This window comes from Mus caroli, chromosome 6, assembly GCF_900094665.2.
Source record: "Mus caroli chromosome 6, CAROLI_EIJ_v1.1, whole genome shotgun sequence".
NCBI lineage: Eukaryota > Metazoa > Chordata > Mammalia > Rodentia > Muridae > Mus > Mus caroli.
The window spans coordinates 7,103,717-7,112,295 of NC_034575.1; the positions used below are offsets into that span (position 1 = coordinate 7,103,717).

Sequence of the window (8,579 nt, forward strand, 5' to 3'; positions counted from 1 at the left end):
CCAAAGACCAATTGATACTGTTTATTTTATTTTATTTTTTACCAAATTATCCCCAGATAGTCGGAGAGTACTGCTTTTCTCAAAACCCATTCTCTCACATCTCAGGTGTAAACTATCTCTAGTCAGCGTATATCTTCGGGGGCACCGTCGGACCAGCCGACGGTTGGGCCTCCCTGGGCTTGGTGTCTGAGACCGCCACCGTTGTTTCAGAAAGTCCCAAGGCCCAAGGTTTAACCCAAGCTGGGGGATTCTGGACCAAGTCCTGCCATACGATGATATAGGGGACTTGGTTGGGATGTCCTCCGGTTTCCCGAAAAACAAGGTGCTTGACAGCAAAAATGAGAGGCATGTTAAAGGCTCCCTCTGGTGGCCAACCCACCCCGAAGGTTGGCCACTCAGAGGAGCAAAAAGTCTGCCAGGGTCTCTTCTTGACATCCACTGACAGATTGTGGGCCCTAGTCCTTACTTCAGTCCAGTGATCAAGAGTCAAAGTCAAAGGAGTTGTCACTGTCTGTCCCATCTCGAGCTCGACAATACACACCACACAAGCAGACACAAACACAAAGGAAAAAAGAAACCAAAATCGACATCGATACGTGTCGACCAGAGTCAGCCAGCCTAGAGTTAGGATGCTGACACATATTGTCAAGGAGAAAAACTATCTCTTGACTACCGCAGGGGTCCACCAGGCGTCCCTGGTCCTCCCCCTGTCCTCCCAGGACGTCTCCCAGGGCGAACGGACGGTGAGCACCTGGATACGTCTAACCTAGCCAGGCTGGTTAAGACCATCCACCACTGAGGCGAAGCCACCTGCTGAGCTGCTTCTCATCTCTCTCCTTTGAGGTTACACTGCGTGCTACCTGCCTGGGGCCGAACTGGTTCTCCAAGGTTTTCCAGAGGTAACACTAAACTTTGAATTACAAGAGTTCCTGCTAAAGGCAATTCTGACAACTTCACAAGAAACTTGGCATGACTGGGAATGGGCCTCCCCTCTCCTTTATAAAGCGTGTTTGCCAACATTAAAGTTGAGCCTTGATCAGAATCCTGCTTGGTTCCATTTTTCCATTTTTCTCTCTCTTCCACCTAGATTTCTTTTTTTTTCAGCTCCAAAATGCCTCCCAGGCTCGAACTCGGGAGCCACAGCCTGGCCCCAACAGCCAATATCAAACTGGAGAGAAACATGAAGCAATCATACTAAAATCCGGGACTTGACAAGGCTACCCACTCTCTCCCTATCTATTCATTATAGTATTCAAAGTCCTAGCCAGAACAATTACACAACAAAAGGAAGTCAAAGGGATATAAATTGGAAAGGAACAAGTCAACATATCACTATTTGCAGATGATATGATAGTTTATTAATTGATCCCCCCCCCAAATTCCACCAGAGAACTCCTAACTTAATATACAACTTCAACAAAGTCTCTGGATATAAAATAAATAAACTAATCAGTAGCCTTCGTATACTCAAGAGATAAATGGGCTGAGTAAGAAATTAGGGAAATTACACCTTTCACAATAGTCACAAACAGTATAAAATATCTTGGTGTGACTTTAACAAAACAAGTGAAAGATCTCTATGACAAGAAATTCAAGTCTCTGAAGAAAGAAATGGAAGAATACCTCAGAAGATGGAAGGATCTCCCATGCAGCTGGATTAGTATGGTTAATATAGTAAAAATGGCCATCTTGCAGAAAGCAATCTACAGATTCAAATCAATTGCCATCAAAATTCCAACTCAATGCTTTATACAGTTAGAAAGAGCAATTATCAAATTCATTTGGAATACCAAAAACCCAGGATTTCAAAAACTGTTCTCAACAATAAGAGAACTTCTGGGGAAATCACCATCCCTGACCTTAACATCTACTACAGACCAATAGTGGAAAAAACAAACAAACAAACACACAAACAAACAAAAAACCATGGTATTTCTACAGAGACAGAAAAATAGATCAAAGGAATAGAAAAGAAGACCCAAAAGTAAACCTGAATATCCACAGAGTTCCCAATGGAAGAGTAGGGAAAGGACTAAAGGAACTGAAGACATTTGCAACCGCATAGGAAGCACAACAATATCAACCAACCAGACCACCCAGATTTCCCAAGGACAAAACCACCAACCACAGAGTACACATGGAAGGACCCATGGTTCCTCTGATAAGAAGACTGCCTTATCTGGCATCAATGGGAGGGGAGGGCCTTGGTCCTGTGATGGCTTCATGCTCCAGTGTAGGGGAATGCTAGAACAGTGAGGCAGGAGTGTGTGGGAGAAAGTAGGGGGAAAGGAGGATTGGAATGGGGGGTTTGAGGAAGGAAAACTGAAACAGGAAAAGGAGATAACATTTGAAATGTAAATATATAATATACCAGTAAAAAAAAAAAAGCCGAAAAGATTTTAAAAAGATACAAATTTTATTAAAACCCTGTTTGTAATACTCAAAGTGTGGAAATAACATAGTTAAAAACAGTCTTTCATATTGTTATACTGCCAAAAAAATTTTAAAAAATTAAAAATTAAATCTTTGAAAATGTGCAACACATAGCACCATGGATGAAATTAAAATCCATCTACCAATGAAATAAACACATTCAGATTCAAATATTGTTAAGTTTCACTTATTTGAAACATGTGAAACTATTATATTACTACAACCAAGTGGAGTTGGATAATGGTTGTCAGTGGCAGGCAGAAGACTTGAATGGGATGAACCGATCAATAGAAGTATATTATTAAACAAGTTGTGTGATTTTTAGAGATCTGTCACAATGTTGTACCCATAAATAAGAATATGATATACATTTAAAAACCTATGATTACATATCTTGTTAAATCTTCTTTTCAAAATATTGTAAGATTTCACCTGTAATAAATAACATAATTTAAATAAAACTGATGATCTATATTATTTCTTTTACTTACTAGAGAATAGGCTGGCAACACTGGTCACTACTGCTTCATTTGAGTTGCTTCAGTCAAAATTTAGAATAACAGTCTTGTCTCAATTTTTCTTATATGGGATTTCCCTCTTTTCTATAGTATTTAATTCCTGGTCTTCTCTCTAGCATCTCTTTGGTGATATTGTCACTTCCCTTGATCTCCTCCCTTTGATACCATGTTCATTCAAATATCAACAAGCACATATTAACAAAAGAGATATCTCTGAACATTGAACTCTTGTATTTACTGATCCATGAAGGACATCCACATAGAGACTCCCAAAGAGTTCCCATTACTTTTTCCCTGTCTCCTACACAAATATGTACCAACAACAACTTTCCTGCTTTTGTTGACTTGTCCCAGTGACCCTACTTGTTTCATTAAAATATTTTGAGCCATTCACATCATTTGTTCAAAGTTAACATTAATATATTAGTACATCTATTGAATTTTTTGACATGTATCTGTAATCTAAAATGTTCTTATGTTAAAAGAAAAATGATTAATTAAATTGCAAATTCTACCTTTTCATAGAAAAATTTTTAAAACCTGCCTTTGGAAAGAGAAAAACTCTATGAGTGAGTGAAATTTTCCATTTTTACTTTGTTTTCTTAATAGAGCTTAAAAGTGCCAGAATATACTTAATATTAATAATATTTGTAACAGCAGGGCACACTCTACTTTAATAGCTTCAAATAGCAAATACTGTGCTACAATTATATATTTGTGGGCTTGTTATTTTAGTTAATTATATACTCGACTAGACACCATGGAAGACTCTGTCAGTTGTGGCTACAAATAAATGTTTATTTTTGTAGCTTCAGATTTTACAACATAATAAATGAACAGGAACTAAGAAAATTCAACCATTAGCCTTTGTGCGTCATCTAATGCTATGTCTTTTAATAGTATTTCTTGCTTGGCAGGTTTAATAAACAGAGTTGTTCAAGTACTTCAAAATTCACAAGACCCAGATACTTGGATTTTTATTAAAGTAATGATGTAGGAGTGTTAACTCCTATTTGACAAATGCAGTGAGCATAATTTCCTTAAAAATAAAATCTTATATAAGAATAAAATGAATTGATATATAACTTTTAGAAGTACAACAATCAAAGGAAAGTCAAAATAGATATTTTATACATAGCTGAAAATTTCATTTTGTGAAAAAACACAAAATGAGTATTCCTTACAATCATATTATAGAGCAACAAATACCAGAAATAAGGGACCATGTAATAGGAGCTCCAATCTTAAAGATTTTATTTTTAAGTACCCAGTATATGTCCTTGATGCAGTATGCTCTCATGTATATACTTGTGTGTGTTTCATATAGCTTCTTTTAAGTTGCTCTCAACATCAAAGAAGTGAGACAAATATGACCTTTAATAAAAAGACTGTGATGTTAAAATTTTGATAAAATTTTGCACAAATCACTCTCCAAGTGTCTCCCAGGAATAATTGCCACATTGAGGCTGCTGGCTAAAACTTGCTATCTAGCACTGTAATAGCTAACCATCATATTTCTCTATGTATTCCACTAAAGGATGTGGTGTCCTCGTTTACGTTTCCACATACAAAGAGGAGGTGAGTAGAGCTGGAATTGTTTGAGGAGTTTTTGGGTCTTCCCTGACTCATGAAGAAGTAAGCCAGACCTGCCACTGGAAGTTTTGTTTGACAAAGTGGCTATAGGTGTTTAAAAAATACTTAGCTTTTCCTTTTTTTAAACTTTCACACAAAATTTAAAGTTCATGTGAAGTAGAGTTTTTTAATATTTATCTTATCAAATGATGAAAAGAATAGAAAGCTCTAACACTAATAAACAACCTTGAAAAAAAATATGTTTGCCTTCATTCTTAGTTATTAGATATACTTTAAACAAAAGAGGAAAAGAAGGCAAGGATATCCACTATAATCTTATATGTTGTGTGTTATGCCTTAGGGCCTTGATAAAGGAATATGCATAGAAAAGTAAATAGATAAATATTAGAAATAAAACCATTCAAGAAGATGAATAGTGATGATTGCTGCTGCTAAACCTGAAAATCTGACTTGAAACTCCTGTACAAGGAGATAACTAACTTCAGCAAGCAGTCTTCTTGACTCCACTTTCATCTCCCCAAGTACTGTAGAAGATCGATGATAGGTGTAGGTATAGACAAATACACAGATAGATGATAGTTTATTAATATAAAAAAGAGGTTCTGTAGGTTTAAGGTAGTTAAATTGAAGGATAATAATTGGACATTATGGAGAATCTCTATTTTTCTATAGCATTTCTATGTCAGGAACACTCACAGTTTTATTTTGTTTAAACTTATTGTTCTCCTCCAGTGTCCTGACTCCAAAATGACTGTTCTTAAAATAGTTTTACTCCATTTGTTTGTTATTCACTGTCTTGATTCAGTGAATTCAAAGAATGAGAGTCCAAGACTATCATGGTCAGGACAATAGCAATAGGCAGGCTTGCATCATGGTGGAGCAGTAGCTGAGAGTAACATCCTGAGACAACAGGTATGGTGAAAGTCTTTTGAAACTTCAGTGCCTGCTCCCAGCTGACACACCTCCTCCAAGACCAGGCAGAACTCCTAACCATTTCCAAATAGTTCTACCTGTTGGAGTCCAATGTTTAAGTATATGAGCTGATGGGACCCATTCTCATGCAAATCAACAGTTTCTTGAATAGACTAGATGACTATCAATTAATGCCAAAATGACCATACATCAGTAGCTAGAGCATCTCATGAAAGCAGGCAGCTGCCAGCAAACATTGCAAAGCCTTTGGAAAGTTTACTCTAGAAGGAATTGAGTTCTCTTGCTAGAAGTTATATACAAGTGTCAGGACATAAGAGTGTGTCACCAAGAAGGAATCGTCTTACTGCAGACAAGATTTCAGATGAATGGAAATCTGAGTCATCTTGCAATATTTTTATGAAAGAGCATAATCCAGCACTGTCTAAAGAAGGAACTCTAATTTCTGACATTCCTACAAGCCAGTAGATTGCTAATATGATTACTGAAAACCTATTGTAAAAATTAGTTTTTCAATTTGACACAATATACTTGGGACTAATATAAATGTAGATTTTAATCACTAAACCATTGTCTTGCATAGTTGTAGGAGCAATATTCCAGGGAAAAACCATTGGGTACAGGAATCTTAAAACTCCTTCTCCAATAGCATTGATCTTTAATTCAGTCCTACTGACAACATTTCATGACAAAATTATTTTCAGTACATTTATGAATACTGATAAATTATGTTTTTAAGAGGAAAATGTTCTATTTTCTTTTAGGCCACTAATCTTTAGTAAGGAATTTTGTTATTTGAAGTTTTTCAGACTTGTCAAATCATCAGACATTGAAGATGATGCTATTATTTCTTTATGGGTTATTCTGATATTTTTGAAGCTCAAAATTAATTTTTGATCATTTTTGAGATTAAAATAAAATAACATAACTTTCCTTTCCTTTTCCTTACAACCTCTGATGTAACCCTTGTTTCTCTCTTTGAAATTCATGGCCTCATTTTCATGGACTCCTTTTATGTTCATACACATATATGTGTATATATTTGTATTACTGAAATAAACCTACTCAATAACATTACATAACATTACTTGTGTGCATATTTCTAGAGATTACCATTTGATATTACAAAGCCAATTGGGGTACTCTGCTCTGGGGAAGATTATTTCATTTCTCAACATTTCTTAGTTTCCTGTAGTATTTCATGTGTGATTGAGACCACCTCAGTACTCCTCCAATCACATTGGAATGTCTTTTGTTGTCCTTATCCAGTTCATAATAAATGCTTCTTGCAATAAGTGATGCCTCCAAAGAGCTTTCATAAGTAAAGTGACCACAATTAATAATCATTTTCCAGTCTCGTAAAGCTTAAGGCATGTATGACTAAAATGAAAGGCCTTCTTGTGAAAGACAAGAAGGGAGTATATTGGTTGAGTGGAATGTTAATATTCTAATGACATTGATGGCATTAGTGATTTATTTCATCGACAGAATATATAATGAGATTCATTTATCATTTTAGCCTACTCATCCATCAGTAATATATCAACCCAAGCTTTAAGCTTCCTGTTACAAATTTAAGTTTTCTTGCTGTAACTACATAGAGAAATAAAATATTGTGCTTCATTTGATTTTATTACAATTTAATAAAAATATTTTCACAAAATAAGTCCTTAAATTTCTTTTTGGCTTTGAGTATTTCAACTTATCAAGATAAATTTTTCAACACTAAATATTTAGTTCAGAAAGACAATTTCATTTTTATAGTAATATTCCTGTCTTCAAAAAATGAGGTTATTTTTTTTTAATTACTTGTGAAAATGGACAGATTTTTAATTATCTAATTGTCTGAAATTTAATCATTAACTAATATTGACAAATTTGAAATATTCATACCTTAACATTCATGAAACTACACATATAATTATGCATACACAATTAGAAATAACTAAGAGATGTTCAAATAAGTATAAATAGCTTTGACTGAAATTTCTTATTTCTGAGCTCCTAAATGATCCATTTTAGCACTGGAATGGTTGAATGAGCAGATCTCATCAGTGAAAAGAGACTAAAATATATTAGGAGAGCAGCCTCTGGACAACTAGTCAAAATTTATGACATTTATGGCAAGTACTAAGGACATGAATGACTAAGTAACAAATACAGAGTGTGTGGATAAATGGGAGACAATAGAGGATACATGGAGGTGAACCCATAAAAAGAGGTTGGAGAAAGAATAGGAAAATCATGCAAATTTCATAAGAGAGATTACAAAACTGTATTTTATGGGCATGACAGCTTTGCCAATATGCATAATGTACATGATGTATGTGCCTGAAAACAGAGGCCAGAAGAGACATTGGATCCACTAGAAATGGAGTTATAGATAACTGTAAACTTTCATGTATGTGCTGTGTCAAACCTGAGTGCTTCTGTGAGAAGAGTAAGTTCTCCTAACTGTTGAGCCATCTCTCCAGTCCTCATAAGAAATTTTTATTTTATTCTCCAAGCAATGGAACTATGACAAAACAGCCTTATTTTGAGAAATGTTCCAATTCACAAATTAGAGACAGTTTAAATTTGCAGTATGGACCAGAAATAAAATGTAGGTAAGTAATCTCAGTCATTCTGGATAACAAAAGTGTTAGAGTTTTATAGAGTTTATTATTCAAGTGAATAGATGCCTGGATACATACAGAATTTTAGACATTAAATTTTGAAGTGCTATTATATAAAATTGTACCTAATTCCTTATATCACAACTTACAGTGTTACTATTTGTTTTGTGAATATAATATTAATAAGGTCAAACCACAAATATTTCTTTTTTTCTTGTTGCTGTTTTGTTTTTTGTTTTTCAGTCTATTTTATGTGAAAATCCAGAAACTTTGGAGTACATTTATGTAGTATAGAGTACTGCTATTTTCTTTATAACTTAAAATTTTCAGGAATAGCCCAGTCGGAGGACAGTGACCTGCCCTGCAGGGAACGCCATCTTGGCTCCGGGACTCCGCCGAGCTTAGTCTCTACAGGTCAGAGTGGGGACCACGGGGGCAGACGGCTTCTGGGACAGGCGGGAGCCACAGAGCCGCTGAGGCAGCACCCTTT

The 8,579-nt window shown here is 35.4% G+C and overlaps 1 pseudogene; it reads left to right on the forward strand.

Moving 5' to 3' along the window:
- The first annotated feature begins 629 nt into the window (after positions 1-629).
- Positions 630-8,579, forward strand: part of LOC110296481 — a 26,763-nt pseudogene continuing 18,813 nt past the window's right edge.